The sequence below is a fragment of the Haemorhous mexicanus genome, chromosome 14 (genome assembly GCF_027477595.1).
Source record: "Haemorhous mexicanus isolate bHaeMex1 chromosome 14, bHaeMex1.pri, whole genome shotgun sequence".
Taxonomy (NCBI): Eukaryota; Metazoa; Chordata; class Aves; order Passeriformes; family Fringillidae; genus Haemorhous; species Haemorhous mexicanus.
Window position 1 is genome coordinate 1,435,124 of NC_082354.1, and position 17,182 is coordinate 1,452,305.

General features: G+C 56.0%; 1 long non-coding RNA gene across 1 annotated transcript; it reads left to right on the forward strand.

Annotated features, from left to right (window-relative positions):
• Positions 1 to 5,058: 5,058 nt before the first annotated feature.
• LOC132333896 (uncharacterized) lies at positions 5,059 to 7,824 on the forward strand. Its single transcript, XR_009488292.1, has 2 exons — positions 5,059 to 5,475; positions 5,853 to 7,824. It is a non-coding gene; the product is annotated as an uncharacterized LOC132333896 (long non-coding RNA).
• Positions 7,825 to 17,182: the final 9,358 nt, after the last annotated feature.

A 17,182-nucleotide genomic window follows, 5' to 3' on the forward strand; every position in this document is an offset into this window, starting at 1 on the left:
CCAGCCCTCTTTTGGACATTGCACCCAGCAGGAGAAAAGTCTCTTTTCCAATATCAGCCACATGCTGCTGTTTTCTAGTGGGAGAGAAAACTACTGGCTGCACACGTGTGTGCCAGTACATGCCTCAGCCCAGCTCATTCTGTGCCCCAATCCTCCCATGGCCCCAGGCTACAGCAGCACATGTCCTTGCAGGTCACCTCAGCCATCAGAACGTGTCCAGCTGCAACTCCGTGACTGATGGGGCACAGACAGGGACCCTGCTCATCCTGTCAACCCCTCTTTGGGGGCCTCCTGCCACCTGCAGCACCTGTTTTCTCCCACCCCCCTGCCTCTTTCTTAAGGTTTCACCCTTATTTCAACAGGCAAAAACATCCACCTACCATGCACCTCCCTTGCCTTTCTGAATCCAAGCTATCCTTCCTCTTGTTTTCAGCCAGCTACTATCCTGGAGTTAAAAATAACAAGGAATTTACAGCCCTCGACCTTGAACTTGGCTAAGCGCTTCCACAGAGTGCAGTGCTTCCATTTTGTGCAGTGTCAGCAGAGTGCTTGATGGCTCATCCTGGATTTTTCTCCATCTCCACAAGTCTTTTCCCCAGGGCACAGTACTGGGACGCTGTCCAGACTGGCACCGGCTGAGAGGGATGCTGTGAGCTGGTCACGTAAGAGGGGTGGGGCTTGCCCCAGGCACGGGAGCCGGGCAGGGTGTGTGTGATCCTGAGAGTTCAAGTCCCCAAGGTGTCATGGGATGTGGGGCTTTTGTCACATCTTTTCACATTCTATCTAACGACATTTCCTTTGCTGATGTTATTAGCATGGATTTAGAAAGGTTCCCAGATTTTCTCCTCCGTAATTGGGAACACAGGAAACTCAAAGGAAACTCATTTCAGTGTCCTTGTCTTTAAAAGGAAAACTGGGACTGTCACCTAATGCTGGGACTCCTGCAGTGGCAGGCCTCGACATGGACCCCCTGCCCATATTTGCAGGTCATTGCTATTTCAGGGACATGACAAGTGTCCACATCCCTGTGGCCCTTCATGTGCTTCTTACGTGAGGCAGATGCACTCTGATTTGGGCAGGACACTGTCACAAGGGGGTTGTGATGGAAACAGGGAGGTGCTGCAGCTCCACCCCACCTGTGGGACACAGATGCACCCTCGAATGCACCAGCTGGTGTGAGACATCCAGATGCCTTGCTCTGCCCTTTCTCCCCCAGAAGAAGGTTGTGGACCATGGGCTGTGTACCCACTCCAGGAGGGGATGGAGAGGGCTGACGACCCACCCATGTCAGCATGGACCCCAGCAGGCAGCAGTGCTGCATGGATGGACCAGCCTTTGGGAGCACCAGCTCCTTGCCAGTGGTAGGGCAGGGACCACGCCTGAAAGGGAACCTCCTGCACTGCTCCTAGTGCTTCTGTCAGCTGTGACATTGAACTAGGTGGATATGTTCACCCATCTGGATGGATAGAGTGGAGTGTGACCCAGCCTTCTGCTTCCCATGGTAATCCAGTTCTGAGGAAGGGTTCTGCCAAGTCAACCATGATCGTGTCCCTGCTGTAGGATAGGACTGAGTCCTACTGTACAAGGAAAAGCATGCAAGGCTGTGCCATCCTCTTGCTGCCCCAAATTAGCACACAGCCCACTTGACTGCTTCCTTGTGGAATGAGTTTGGAGTGTCCATCATTTGAAGAAGTAACACTGATGTTACTGCAGGTCAATAGCACAATCCTTGCTGTGACGGAAGCCCTGAGCCCCTTGGCAGCTTGGTGTGGGCTGGGCCAGCACAACCTGCTGTGCTCTGCCTGGAGATGGGCACACAATGCTGTTGTCTGCAGGTGCTGCTTGTGGCCTCCCTGCTGGTCACCATTTGGCTGCCAGTGTCCCAGCTGCTCATGCTGGTATCAGTCGTGTGCTGAGTCCATCACTGTGGCCTTGGGTGCCAGTGGGTCCCCAGAAAGCTGGGCCTGCTCTCACCTGGTTTAAGCCAACAGCAGCTGGCATCCCAAGGGGTGGCTGCTAAATTGGCCCTGCATTTTTCCATTGCGGCTGCTTCCAGTGCCTGCTGTCTTATTCCCCACTTGGTCTGGGGAGGCCAGGACAGAGGAGCTGGAGCTGTCTGGCTGTGGAATGCCATGGAGTCTGGGGATGTGGCACCAAGGTGCCAAGCAGCTCCCAGCATTCTGCAGAAAGGCTGGGTGTGCTAGGCAGGGCAAACGAACTGTGGGGAGAGAGCAGGCAGTGCTGCTGGTGTTGCTCAGGGGACACTGCCCGGGTACATTTTGCCTGTGTTGTTTCCCAGAGAGGGACAGTAAGGTTTGGCTCATGGGAAGGGAGCCCACAGGGAGTGGGAATGATTCACTGACTGAATTAAGCAGATTTATGAGGTTATTTTTCAAACATGTGTGTCATGCCATCCTGTCTTGGCTGCACCAGAGCACTGCTGCTAGGGCAGAGCCTGCCAGACCACAGCCCTTCCAGCAAAACAACTCTAGTGGGCGATACAGCTGGGATAAACATAGCAGCACTGGCTTGGTCTGCACAGGAGGCCGCACATCCACAGTTCCCAGGGCCAGGCTGCTGCTATTCACAGTCACTGAGGAGCCCTGGGCAGGGTGAGGGAGCAGGGACACTCCAGGGCTCAAGGAGTTGAGCTGCAGTTGGGGATTTCAAGCTGGAGAGTAACTTGCTGGGGAAAAGGTGCAATTTCTCCTTGTTCCCTTGTCTTGCAACATCTGAGTTGCTTTACCAGGAGCTGGGGGCCACTGTTCTGCAGAACAGACGTCCAGTTGGGCACTGGATGCCATTGGGGCCACAAACCATCCAGGAAGGATGCACTGCAAGAGATGGGGTGTCTGTGGGAGGTTCAAGACTGACTGTGGGATCATGCCAGTCCATGGGCCCCAACAGGGACAGTGGGAAGGTCAGGAGGTGCAGTGCCTGTGCCAGAATAGGGCTAGGGTTAGGTGCCCCACAGCTGGGATTGTGGTTGGGTTATTCCAAGGAGTGTCCATGCCTGAGTAAAGGACATTGTTTGAGGACGGCCCAAAGGAAACCCTCATCCATTCCTTTGGATGCTCCAAAGGAGACCCCCAGGCATTGTTTCTCTGCTTCAGTTTTCTACCAGCACTACCTCTTAGTCATGAGGGTTAAATTCAGGTGTGCAGCCTGCTTGTCCTTGCAGGTGCTGAGCCTTTCCCATCACCAATGAGCTCCCCCAGAAAACATCACCCCTCCAGCTGGATGGAACTTTTGGTGTCCTCCCTGCTGTGCCCCCCACACCCCAGGGCCATTACAGCTCTGTGGCACCCCCAAAACAGGGACAAGCCTGTTTTGCTAAATGAGTAGAAAATGAGTCCTGGAACATTCCTGCCTGAGAGTAATTTAAAATCTACTAAAAGAGGTTACAACCTTCCAAGAAATATGTCTCTGGGAAGCTGCCCAGTGGGAAAGAGGACAGACCCAGAACATCCCAGCAGTGAGGGAAGATTGCAAACAAGCTAGGAATAACAAAATTACTATATATATAAGCATGCCAGGCAGAAAAGCCAGTGCCTCAGCCTCTGTTCTTTGGTTGTTGTTGTTGTTTCTAAAGCTTTGATTTGGAAACTTGCTGCTATTTATAGCCCTCCCCTTTCCCCATAGTGGTTTCTGTGCTGATCCTTTCCAGATGCTGGTTCCTCACAGACCTGTGCTGGGGGGGGCTATCGGGAGCTGGGGATTATTTTGCAGCATTGCAAAACTGGGGATATGAAGGGGACGGGTGAACAGCCTCAGCACCCCTGTGAGGATGGGTTCACAGAGCACATGTCAGGAGTGAACCCACATGCAGGCACCACGGCTGCTTAGCTGCAAGAGCAGCTGCTGGGGAAAGATTTCTCCTAGATCCATTCTTCAAAAGGATGAAGGAATCCCCTACCATACAGCCCCCAAGGAACCCCAACATGCCTGCAGAACTTGGATGTGCTCTTGGCAGTTCCTGGTATAGACAGCCCTGGTCCCTGGGACATCCCTCTGATGTCAACATCTCTGTCCACCTCCAGCAACATCTCTCCCCATCTCAGAAGGTTGAATGAGTAGTAGGAATCCCATGGAAAATATGAGTCTGGGCTTTCCTGCCCGTGAGAGAGCTTTGGTGGTGACTCAGTGGCCAGTAACCAGGGCAGCAGCATACAAACAGGCAGTATGGAGCACGAGGGGGGCAAGGGGATCCTGGATGGAGTAGGAGGCATGCTGGAGACTCAGGGGAGCTGGCTCCTTGCCTGGCGATAAGGAGGCTCAGGGTATCTGTGCTGCTCCATGATGGGATGGGGGTTCAGAGCTTGCTTGAGAACCACCAAGGAGAAGGTACTCTGTGTCTCAGGGGAGCAAGACAAAGGGCTCTGGGAGCCTGATGCTGCTGTGTCCTGGTATGGGCACAACAGAGCTTCCCTGGGACAGTCCAGGCCCCCCAGCTGAGATGTTGCAGCCCAGGGGAGAGCCAGGGGGTCTGGAAGCAGCTGTTCCTTTGTTTGGGTGCATTCAGTGGGTGGCAATGGGCAGCAGTAGAGCAGCTGTGATTTTGGGCCTGGCCTTTTCTTTGCCTTCTCAAGAAAACTGCTTCTGAAAAGCATCACAGCACAGCTCTGGTCTCACCTCCCCCAGGATTCCCTTGTTCACAAACAGAGCAGTTTTAAAACACCTTCAGCAGGTTCTGGGTCTGTGTGCTGGGACAAGCAGAGAGACCCTGGGATGCCTGACCATGGGGGAGACTCTCCCAGGAGTGCTCCTGTGCATCCAGCTCTGCAAAGGAAGTGTGGGGACAGCCCAGCCTGGAGACTGGCCTGGTGCTGGAGCTAGGGAGGCGGGGGAGTCCTCCAGCAGAGCAGAGCTAGGGAGAGAGAACTAGACACAGGGAGTTTTATGCGATCTGAGTTTAATAGAGGGGGATTAACATTCTCCAGAGATGCTGTGAGCATTTCAGGATGGCTGAATGCCTGGGAGGCATTGTTTGTACCTAGCTTCCCCCAAATGCACTCTCCTGATCTCTCCCCTAGATGGTGAACCCTGGATGACTCTACAGCTCAGCGTCTCCCCTGGACGGTTTGGCAGTCAATCAGGATTAACCTGAGAGAGCTGGGAAGCATTTCACCTGTGAATAGGATGCTTAAGGGCAGCGGCAGCCTGGTCCTTGCTGGATGCCCTGGCATGCCCAGGATGGAAAGCGAAGGAGGCAGAGGGAGCCTGTGCAGAGGTGGCTCTGCCTGAGTTACTGTCACTTGCACAGCGAGTGGGGGACAGAATCACAGAATTTCTAGGTTGGAAGAGACCTTTAAGATCATCGAGTCCAACCCACGCTCCAACATGCCAGGGGAGCTATTGGCTAATTCAGAACTGGGCTGGAGAGCAGGGGACACCCCGTCTCCGAGCCTGAACGTGCTAATCGTGACCCAGGCTGCCTGATGGGTGTTCTAGGAAAGCCAGAGATGCCCAGGCGTGGTGAGAAGGGGAGGGGGAGGTCGGGGAGCAGGCGGGGCCGGTGGCCAGCTCTGAGTCACGGCCCGGGCCGCGCTCACCGGCGGCCGGCCGCTGATGACGTCGTGTCACCCGATTTTGTGGGAGGAAGCAGCAAACGCTGAACTGTCGCCACAGCAACAGCTGTTTTTCTGCCAGCCTGGGGAAATGATGATCCCATGGGATGTACGTTTTTGGGCTGGTCCCTCTGCTTGCTCACCCGTAGCCTTGCACACACTCCTACGTCTTTCTCGGGGAACTAGCTGGGCTGAGTGGGCAGCGATATTTTTGGGCTTTTTGAGCTATTTTGGGCCGTGCTGTGTAGGCATGCGGAAGTGACAGGTCTTGGTTTCTGCTTCCAGAGCAATGGCTGGATTGAGGATGGGGGTGACCGGGGCGGCACAGGGTGGAGGTAAGCCAAAGGAGAACCCGGGAGCTGTCCTGGCCAGGATGTTAGCGTTCAGGAACATATAATCACAAGAAATGATTATATGCAGGTGCTTTTATTGAAGAGCTCTGGGTGTCAGGGGTACAAGCCCAAATCTGACTCCGACATGGGTTCGGGAAGAACATGTTTTTATCTTCTACCGTTATATAACTTTCATGTTAATTATTAAACTTATATAGTTCAATTGTATACATAGATTTCAGCCAAGCATAGCCTCCTTAGACTAGGAACATACAGTTTCTCATGATCCTTCTTATGATTATACAATAACTATTTTTAATTACTAAACAGTCATCACATCTAACAATTATATCATTTATCATACCACTTACGTAGGTACAAAGCTTAACCTTTTAAAGTCTATCTTAACATTTTCCCAGGGCCCTGCTATCAAGGAGAGGTGGGAAGATGCTCATGGCTGGACAACATGGTGGGGAGCTGGGGGGGATGCTGGGGAGGCTGCTCGGCCTCCCAGGAATACCGCCCTGGTGCAGGAGCTGTGGGATCAGAAGCTGGAGAGCAGCAATTTGTTTCTGAGCCCTGGGGATTTCTGCACTGTGTTTTATGAGGTGCTGTTTCAGGCAGGCCAAGAAGTGGGTTGTTTTCCGAGAAACCCCCTGGCTCCACCAGGCAGGCATGTATGTGAGGGGACAGTGCCATCTGCCTGCTGGGACAGCCGGCAGCAGGGCAGTGGCACAGCCATGGCACTGGCAAGGGACTGCATAGTTTCAGCATTAAGTCGGGACAAAAGGAACTGCTGGACTGATCCTGTAAGGAGTGGGTCAAACAGCCTGGAATGACTCACTTTGGAGCAGCACACACGGGTCTGTTTCCGCCTCTTCGTGTGAGCCTGGGCACATCCCTCCCCAGCACTCCCTGTGCTTGGCAGGGGCCAGCAACCTCCCACTCCGAAAGCAGAAGTTGTCTCTGACCAGGCCTGGCATGACAGGAGTGAGTGGCAGAGGCAGCTGCACGTGGGGGCACACTGGGCAGTGCACGGCCGCCACGCCACCAGCCTCATGCTTCTACTGCTCCCACCCATCCAGTAAACAAGTCCCGGGAACAGAGATCTGAGTCATCCACCAGCTCAAAAACACCCAAACATGGTCATGGCCAAGGAGCAGCTCCTCCGTGGGCCAGGCGTGGAAGGGGCTGCAGCAGTGGTGCAGTGCCTAGGCACAGCGAGGTTCCGCAAGACCCTGCAGTGAGGATGCAGCAGCTCTTCCTGGGACAGACAGAGTCATCAGTGGGACAGCCAGAGCCTTGAGGATCTCTGTTATCCCATGGCTGTGATGCACCCAGCTGGACACAAATGGGGATGGCCCAATCCTGCCAGCGCTGCAGCTGCACACAGCCCCAGGCATGTGGTGTGCATCAGCCCCTGTAACACCAGTGGCACCTTCCAAATCTGCTCCTTGTCCAGGGAAGGATACAACAGTCATGGGAATATTACCTCCATGGCAAACACATAGAGAGACCAGTTTAAATTAAAAAAAAAGTCCTATTCTGCATGACTGCACTCAGCAGCAGTACAACCCTGCTGGGGACAGAAGCTTTTTGAGTGTCCTAAGGCACCTCAACCCGGAGACCCAGAGTTCATGGGGTCAGAGCAAGGTAGGGGTGGGTCTGGACTGGGATCCAGCTGGCTGTCTCCACCTTCTAAAAATACAAGGCATAGCACATCTCGGCTTTCAGCCCAGGAGCCCTCCCCACCAGACTCCATCTATGCCAATGAGGCATCATCTGTGGGATCTGTTAGACCTGAAAATTGGGAGATTCCAAAGGAAACAGTTTCCAGAAGCACAGTGCCTCTTTCCATGTTTACGGTTCATTTAAAATGATCACTCCTTTCTCATGCAAAAATTAAGCTTGAAACAGGAAGAAAATGTTTTGTATTTGATGTATCTGGGAGTTGATCCTTCCTGGAAGAGGTTTTGGCTGGAAAGCCCCTTCAACTTCTTCCAGGCCCCAGTGCCTTGGTCAGTACATGTGGGGACGTGTTCCCCACGTGTACATGATCCCTCACCAAGACATCTGGATGGGATGAGGGGGATTCATGTGAGGGGTATTTTGAAGACTGCAGACCCAGCTCTAGCAAATACCCTGAAACAGGTTGCCCTGTGCTGCTCACAGCTGGTGGTAGAAGATATGGGAGCTGGTGAGCAGACCCGGGCTGAGCAGGGCAACTTGCAAGCTCACGAGAGGCAGAGGAGGAGGAGGAGGAAGCTGAAGGCTGAGCCGTGGCAGCATAACCCATAACCTGCCATGATGGGAGCATCCCACGGCTGGGATGCAGTGAGATAGGCTGGAAGCGGGGGTACCAGGCCAGCCTCAGGGTTTGGTTCCTTCCCTCAACCTTCCCCATGAGCTGTCGACCTCCATCTGTCCTGCTGCCCTGTGGAGGTAGGAAGGGAAAGGCATTTTTGGCCTGGTGCCCTCTTGTCACTGTGATGGGAGCAGCAGGCAGAGAGCAGCTGTGCTTATGTAGAGCACTGTGCCTGGCTCCTGGCACCCTGGATGCCACAGGACTGAGCACACTGTGGTGACAGGCCTGTGGCCCGGGTGGGGGTCAGACGGCCATAGACCTCCAAACTCTCTCTTTCTCATGAAGCCCTGTCAGCTTTCCACCCCCAGCTGCTGGCCCCTCTTGGCCATGGGGGCTGAAATGTCCCCAGGGTGGTGGCAGGGGGCAGGGGCTGGTTCTTCCACCCCTAGGCAGAAGTTGGTGACCCCAAGCCATAGGGAACAGATGCAGCCCAAGTGTGAGCACACTGGCTGCCAGATCCAGGCCCTGGTTAGACACCCACGTCCCGGAGGGGCATTTTGTCTTCTTGCCTGAGTTCCTGAAGCCCTGGAAGGTCTATGCTGGCCCCAAGCCAGTGCCTGGATTAATTAGTATTGTGGCATTCTTGTGCTGCAGCAGTGCTGTTCGCAGCAGCCTCTGGCTGCCTCATTACACCCAGCGTGTGTGCAGAGTGACCCTTGCCCCTCTCCCTGGCCAGCTCTGCCACAGGGCCTGTGGGTTGCCTGCCAGCAGAGTTTTTTGTGAGGGGCAGACAGAGGGGACCGGAGCCAGGTCAGAGCTGTTAAAATGACACAGTCCTTCTCTGTTTCCCCAGTACAGGAATTCTGAGAGGTCACGGCCTCAGTGGTTCAGGTACTGCTGGGATGCCCCTCACAGCCAAGGCACAGGGTCTCCATGTGTGCTCACATGTCCCCACACTCTTTCTCCTAGGCAGGACTGCGTGGACTGCAGGCAGACCTGTTGCTGCCACAAGCCCCTTACTGTAATCCAGGCCTGGCTTGGAGCAGGGATTTGCTTCTGGGCTGAGAAGGACCTTCCTCCACTCCATGCAGTGATACAGTGGCATTTGGCAGGAGAGGTGTGAGCTCAGTCACAGCTGCATTGGACATGGCGAGGCACAGCTGGGGCTGCTGGAAATGCTGCAGGGTGCTCCCAGAGTGCTCAGCCCTGCGAGAAACAGGAACAGCCCTGCTCCCCCGTGGCATCCTGAAGGAAGCAGGCAACTGGGGCCAAAGCAGGAGGGATGGGTTCCCTCGCTGGGTGCAGGTTGTGCTGGGTGTCTGGGTGGGTGCTGGGTGCTTCTCTAAGTGTGAAATTATAGAAGACTGAGCAGTTACAGGAAGTTGGGGAATGTTTCCCTTTGTCCAGGACAGCTGGTAAGCTTTTGGTTAATATTAGCTCCCAGGCACTGCTCCACCACCCCAGGAGAGCTGGGAGCTCCAGCTGTGCAGCAGAACCCCTCCAGGATCTGGAGGTTGAGAATGATCAGGTGACATGGAGGGAGAGAGGTGGGCAGCATCCCTGCTCCAACTTTCTGAGGGAGCAAAGCCCAGATGCTGCCAGCTGGGCTGGGCTCCAGCACTTTGGGTTTAGCTCTCTGGCAGCACCAGCTCTGGCTGGACAGGTGCTGGCACCAGACTGCTGTCCCAGGGTAATCCCTGGCCCTCTGCAGCCCACAGCCCAGGCCTGGTTGCTGCCCCAACCCTTAATTCTCTAATTCGCTAACAATCCCTCCTTAATAGTAGCTTTTTCTGGGGTGGGAGGAGAGCTGGAAAGCTACGTGGGCCAATCCCCTGACGAGGGCATCCTCCCTGGCACAGTTTTGAGCAGTGACACCCACTCTGGCTGGCCCCCAAATGACAACACGCCAGGCCTTGGGGACAGAGCAAGCCGGTCCCTTCCCCAGGCACGAACTGACCTGGGGAAGAGGCACATCCCTGGGATCAGCAGGGAGCTTTGGAACTGTCAGCTCATCTCCAGACCCATCTGTCCTCTTCAGTCCCGACACCTACATGCAACAGAGCACAGTCCCAGGCTGTGGGCCCTGGAGCGAGGGGCACGCTCTGTCATTACCCTCAGAGAGGGACAGAGGCTTGGGCATTGGCTGAGGCACTTCCTTCCCTGAGGTGTCACTTTCCCAGTCCAATGACAATGGCAATGATGCCAGCAGTGATGCAACGGCAGCCAGCTGTAGCTGTTGCTGTTATTGTAATTACAATAACAACAGCAATAACAATAATTACCCAGCTAAGGAGCCTGCGGCCTCTGCTGCTCAGTGCTTTGCCATTCAGGCCCTTTGCCTGGGTCCTGGCCCTGCTCCCCTTGGTCCCTGAGCCCCTGTACTGTGTAGGGACCAGAGCTCTAGGTGGTGTCAGCACCAAGAATTTCTGCCCCATGTCTGCCACTGGACCCAAATTCCCAAAATGCGGCTGCAGCAGCCAAACTGCTCACACTCTGCTCTGTGTGCAGCAGGGTCTCACCTGCACCTCCTGAGCCTTCAGCCACCCCAAAGGCTGCCTGGGGTACCTTGAGGCTCTGGTCCCACTGAGCATGGAGCCAGGCATGTGCCTTAAAGCACGTGTGTGTATGTATCAGTGCCGTGGCTGTAGGGCTGAGTATGTGTCCCTGTGTGAGTGCAGTGTCCCACAGTGCTGGTGACACCAGGGCCAACAGCAGCATCACCACTGCCATAGCCACAGAGGCTCTCTCTGCCAGGTGGCCCAAGCCCATGTCTTATGTGCCCCCAGAGCTGCCCCTGAACCACTGGCACTGACAAGGGACCCTGGTGTTTGTCCAAGCACTGTCCCACCCAGCCCAGGACACCTTTGATTCAGTCTCCCTGGAGTCACACCCTGGAAGTTTTCTGCATCCTCCTGATTAGACAACACAGATCCCTGCCACTGTGCTGTCTGTCCATCTGTTTTGGGCTTGAGGGAGTGCAGCTCCTGTGTCCTGCGGTGACTGGCTCAGCCCGCTCAAGGCTCCCCTCATTCCTGGCCATCAGTGCAGGCTGTGCTTGCGAGCCTTGCTTTGGGCCCTACAGTGTTCCTGTCCCTACTCCACCCCAGCCACTCTGAGTACCTGAGCTCTGGCGAGAAGAAGGGGCTGATCAGAGAGAGAAGGCACCTGACTCCCTGGCCCCAGCCCCATGGGGACCCTGGCCCTGCCCGCCTGTCTTCCCTGTCACTCCCACTTTGTGCCTGGCCAGGGTGGTGGGGACCTGAGGCAAGAAGGGCTTTGATGTGCAGCTCTGCTTGGTGCCACAGCCTCTGGGCACAGCGGGCTGGCATCAGTGGGGCCTGGGCCAGGCGGCCACTTCAGAGGTGCCTCTGGCTCACATCCCAGCATGGCGCTGCATTGTTTGTGCCTGGTGAGGCCAGGACAGTCCCCCAGCACTTGGCTCCTGCTGTGATATGTTCCCAATAAGGCTTATGGAGAGCAGCAGGGCCAGGGGAAGCACTGCCCCAGGAGATCAGGTCACATGTTACACAAGAGAGCAGGTGCTGCCCTAGGGATGGCGAGGGCATCGGGGGGACAGGGAGACCCTGTGGGTGGCCCAAGAGGCCGCACAACTACAAAGCCTCTGGCTCCTGCATTGCTGAAGCCATCCAAGAAATTGGTTTAATTGGGAGCTGCCGTGGCAGGAAGCGGATCCCGGCTGGAGGCCACAGCGGCCTACACGCAGCCACAGTGCCCACGGTCCCTTCCTGCTGCCAGGCACGGGGCAGGTGCTGCTGCCGCAGCTGCGTGAGCGCAGCCCAGGCTGCAGGGGCTGCTGCGTTGCTGTGGGGTCAGTGCTGGGCTGGAGACAGCCTGGAGAGACCCAGGGTGGGCTCTCCTGCTCTCTCCTCTCTCTGTGGCTGTGTTACGCTGATGGAGCCCCTTCACAATGAGATGGGACGGCACTGCAGCTTGGACCTTACTGGGACAGAGACAAGGCCCTGCATGCCCTACTCACACCCACTCACCCTGCACAAGCCATGCATTCACCCACGGGAATTCCCAGCCTGGCAGTCACCTCGCTGATGGAGGCCAGATAGACAGAGCCCAGCCTGGACTCTGCCCCTGCCCTCCCTGAGCCTCGAACCTTCCACAGTCCAAAGGTTCCCTCCTGGAGAATGAATAACAGGCTGCTGGCAAGGCTGCAGCCATCAGCCTCACACCTGGCAGTGGCCACCCCCTGCCTGCTCTCCCACTGTGGGACCATCTCCCCGGAGCTCCAACCCAGCTGCAATGCCCCTGCCAGCACATCACCTTGGTCACCCATGGTCAGCCCATACTCTGGGGGGGCTGGAGAGGAGGCCACGGCAGCTAAGGGCCTCCAGACCCACGGACAAACCTGCCTGCATCACCCTGGCACAAGCACCCTTGGGGGCTTCTCTCAAGTGCATGGGACTGTTCAGCATCACAGCAGCTCTGCTGTGGTGACTCTTCTACCAGAGTTTGCTCATTAAAAATGGCACCACGCTGATGTTCCATGTTCCAGGGCACCAGAATACTCTCAGCAGGTCAGGAGTCCCATTTCACACCTCTAGGACCTTTGGGACAGGAAGTTTAGCTATATTTGGCTCAGAGGTAGCAAACGACTATCTTTAACTTTGCCAGTTCGTCTTCTGCTGTGGGCACAAAAGAATTAATGAATTGACTGATAGGAGAGTGCAGGAAGGTTGAGAGGGAAGTTTCTCTAGGGGTGGAGGGGAAGTGTTGTGCTGCTTTGCGTTGTGCAAGTACAAACACAGCCCATCCATTCTCCAGGAGAGCAGGGGCTTTTTGCAGCCCACTTCTTGCTATCTCTTCCAAGACCTGGGTACCCTTGGTGCCTGCTGCAGTGAGCCCTTCACCTGAGGTCCCCTTCTCTGAAATGCCAGGATGGCTGCACAGCAAAAAGCGAAGGTCAAAAAATCACTCTGGTTTGTGATCCCAGAGCTGGGAGATGTCCTGCCATGAAGCCAAGCCCTAGCCCTGCCAGGGTTACAGCTGCCAGCTGCAGCAGGCCAGGCCCAGGCAGGGCAGTGCAGGGCAGAGGAGGGCTCAGACATGACAAATATGCTTGAGCACTGTGTGGCATAACCAGCTGGAGTGATCTTATGCCAGGGCCCTGATCTCCCGTGACTGTCTGGTGGCAGGGGCCAGTGTCTCCAGTGGGAGCAGAGGGGCCATCACAGCTGACTCCCAATGGATCTTGATTTTGCAGGGGCAGGGAGGGGTCTGGGGACTTCTGGGGTTCTGGTCTGTCCCACTGCAGCAGACCACCAGCTGGCAGTGGGGTGGCCCCACACACCTTGGCTGTGAGCAAAAAGCTGTGCAGGAGTTGTCGGGACCTGGCACCCTGCCTTGGCCGGCACAGCCAGTGTTTGCTTGGGGGTGTCATTCGTGTTCTGTTACTGTCCTGGTAGCTCTTGGGTAACCTCCATCCTGGGTAATCATTGACTAGGCTGGGAAGGCTGGCAGGAGAGACCTCAGATACCAGAGAGGCCCGAGTGCTGAGCTCAGGGGAGAATGTCCATGTCAGTGTCTGGGAACAGTGTAAACCTGGCACAGGGCTGCCCCCAGTGTCACCCATACCAAGATCACAAGCTGTCTATCCCTGCCTCCGCACTGCCTGCAGGCAGCCCTGGGCTGTGGGCGGTAAGATGTGGAGGAAGCAGGCGGAGAGGTCAGCCTTACCCAGGGTGCAGGTCAACCCTTGTCCCTCTGTTCTGCCCTCTGGTCTGGGAGCCAGGCAGCATGGGCAGCTGCGTCTGCAGGCAGGGCACCACCCAGGCAGCTGGGGACTGAGACAGGCCATGGGCAGCCCCCAGAGGGTCAGGTACAAGATAAGCCATACATTTGCAAAGCCTTCTCCAACTGAGGCAAACCCTTTGTGACTTGTGTTCTCTTGTAAGTCCTGGCAAAGTCTGGAGCCTGACGCCCGGATTTCTCACACTGATTTTCCTGGGGATTATGCTGTTTCTAATGGTCAATTAAAGCAAATTGGCCAGGTCCCCCAGGCCCCTAAATCCCAGTTAATCCCTGACACCTTCTGTAACTCCAAGTGCTTATTCATTAAGTGGCAGTCCCATGGGGAAGTGTTTGCTCGAAACATGGCTCTTCCCACATGAAACCTTCCGGGTCTGGGTTGTTTGTCTGGTTCGAGAACTTGCTGTTTCTAATTGAGTTGTTTATTCTGGTGCTGTTTGCTCTGAACCAATCTCCCTTTCTTGGCTGGAATGAGGAAGTTCACTTTCTCAGGAACACTTTACTGCTTAGCTGCCTCCTTATCGCCACTAATGATCCCATTAACCTCCTAAGAGCTGTTGTGCTGGCTGTGGCATGGACAGGCAGGAGGCATCTCAGGTTGTTTGTGCCTTTTGCATTTTTGTCACTCTCCTGCATGACCCACCTGTTTTCCACCTGCCTCAGCAACTTTTGTCAACAGTATCTCCTGCTTTTCCCTAACACAATACGACACACTCCATCCCCTTCCCTCTTCTCTCATCCTCTAAGCTTGTCTCCTTGGGGCTGTTTGACCTCGTTTCTACCTGGGAATCTGAAGTCCTTTTGCTACAGCAGGTCCCACAGCTATCCCAGCCCTGGGGAGTGTCTGAGCAGAGGATTACACACAAAGCCACCTCACCACAGGTTACAGAGCTGTGGCTCCCTGTATGCTGACCCATGGCAGAATGTGGGCAGATGGCTCCTCACTGGGCTCCACCTGGGTGGGGATGACAGAGCAGCCAGCATGTCTGGCCCCCAGAAACATGACACCCCTGTGCCACAGGCAGGGACCTGCAGGGACAGCTGGACCCAGCCAGACCAAAGTGTCACAGAATCATTGAATCTCAGAATGGTCTGGGTTGGAAGAGACCTCTAAAGGTCATCTATTCCACCATCCTGCTATGGGCAAGGACAACTTCCACTAGACCAGGTTGCTCCAAGCCCCCTCCAACCTGGCCTTGAACACTTCCAGGGATCCAGGGGCAGCCACAGCTTCTTTGGGCACCCTGTGCCAGGGCCTCACCATCCTTATAATGAAAAACTCCTTTCCTATATCCAGTCTAATTCTGTCCCACTTGTCCTATTGCAACAGGACCTGCTGACAGGTTTTTCCCTCCACAGGACTTGACCAGGCTGGGGACACAGCTGCAGCCCACAGGGCACAGGCCATGGCATTATTTTTATTTTTCCCAATGGGAAAACTCATCCTGCAGCACAGGAGAATGTAGAAAGGATACCTGAGGACTGAGAGAATGAGCCAGCTGCTCTCCTTAGGCATCCCCAGCAGTACTCAGGGCAGGGAGAGTTGCTGTGCCAAGAGCAGCTGGTGGTGGTGAGGTCTCGGCAGGAGTGTAGCGCACCCTGTGCACACTGGGACGGCTGCGGTTTTGCTGCCAGGTTACTGCCTGCTGTTTGTTTCACTTCCTGGTACCAACAAATGCCTATGGCTGGGTGTCAGGGTAGAGTGCAGGGGACACAAACTGCCAGGGAACACTGAGTATCCATCCGAGCAGCCCTGCCCCGGCCCCCGCCCTGACAGTGAGCCCTGGGCGCAGGCAGCCACTGCCCGCCCTCTGCAGCCGGCTGGGCTTGCTCTGGCAGGTCCCCATCCCACTGGGGCTGCGGGGGGACAGGGGTTGGCAGTGTTCCTGGGAAGGGGGGACCGCCCTGAGACCTGTGATGGGGCCAAAAGCCCTGAGGGGGCTGCTGGCTGGCACTGCTGGGTCCTGTCCCAGCCCTAAGCAAAGGGCACAGGCCTGGACTGGCTCCCCAGTTATGTAAGGGTGGCATGGCACCGGGACAGCAACAGCCACTCTGCAAGGACTGCCTGTACTGTTTTGGGATGTGCTGCCACTACCCCACAGGTGCCTGTGCCCGTGGGCTGACAGTGCTGGCAGAGGGCATAGCTGCAGTGTGCCTGTGGTGGACAGCCCTGCCAGCAGCTCCTGGCATGCACGTGTGCTGGGAACTGCTCCCTTCCCTCTGCCTGGGCCGTGGTCTGCCTGCCATGGAGGCCTGAAACCTCTTACCCAGCTGGGACTGCTTGGAGGCATGCAGGGTCTCAGCCTGACTCGACCTTGGAAAAACCCCCTGCACAGGGAACGTGAACAGAGGGGAAACTGAGGCACAGCAGAAGGGTGGGTGAGCTGTGGGAATGTGCTAGATGAGGACCCTCAGCTCTGGTGCAGCTCCTCTGTGCCCTCCACCCACCCTGCTGCACAGGTTCTTGGGGGATGGGGTCGGCATGCTGGCTTGTTGCTGGTGCATCCTCATGCTTGCATCTCACCCTCTCCAGCTGTCCCAGATGGGGTTGGGTCCCAGTGCTCATGGAATGCTTGTGCAGGTGTCCTGGGAGGCTGCTGCACACAGAGCCCCAGTGCGCTGGCTGCCTGTGTAGGCTCCAGCTGGCTCTTGCTCTCACCATGCACCAACCACCACGGCATTGGGCTGTGGCTTGCTCAGGGCTGGCTCCACGACTTGTGCCACTCTCCAGTGAGAGCCTCCACTGTGCAGCACAGCTTCCCCAGCTGTGGTGGGCTGACCTGGATCCATGGGGGTGCTGGGCACCAAGGAAAATCCTACACATGCATGTGGAAAATCCCACACATGCATCTGTCTGCAAAGCTCCCGCAGGGCTGGGCTGGGCTGGGACATGATGTTCGATTTGAGGAGCAGGGAAGCACACAGTGTTTGAAACACAGGGAAGGATGTTGCACAAGGCCCTTCTGCCTGGCTGGAGTGGAATCTCCCCAGGGGAACACAGTAAAGGAGTGAGAACATGCAGGGCTGGGGGGGTCTCCCCTATATCCTGGCCCTTGGGCAGACCCTCAAGTTCTGCTGCCCTCCCTGTGCTGCTTCAAACCCCCTCCCAGGCTGCTGCTCACCTGTGCTTGCTGCACTAAGCATCACGTACAAAGGCTTCCCACCCTCTGCAACAACATGCCGCTCCCAAGCCCTTTTCT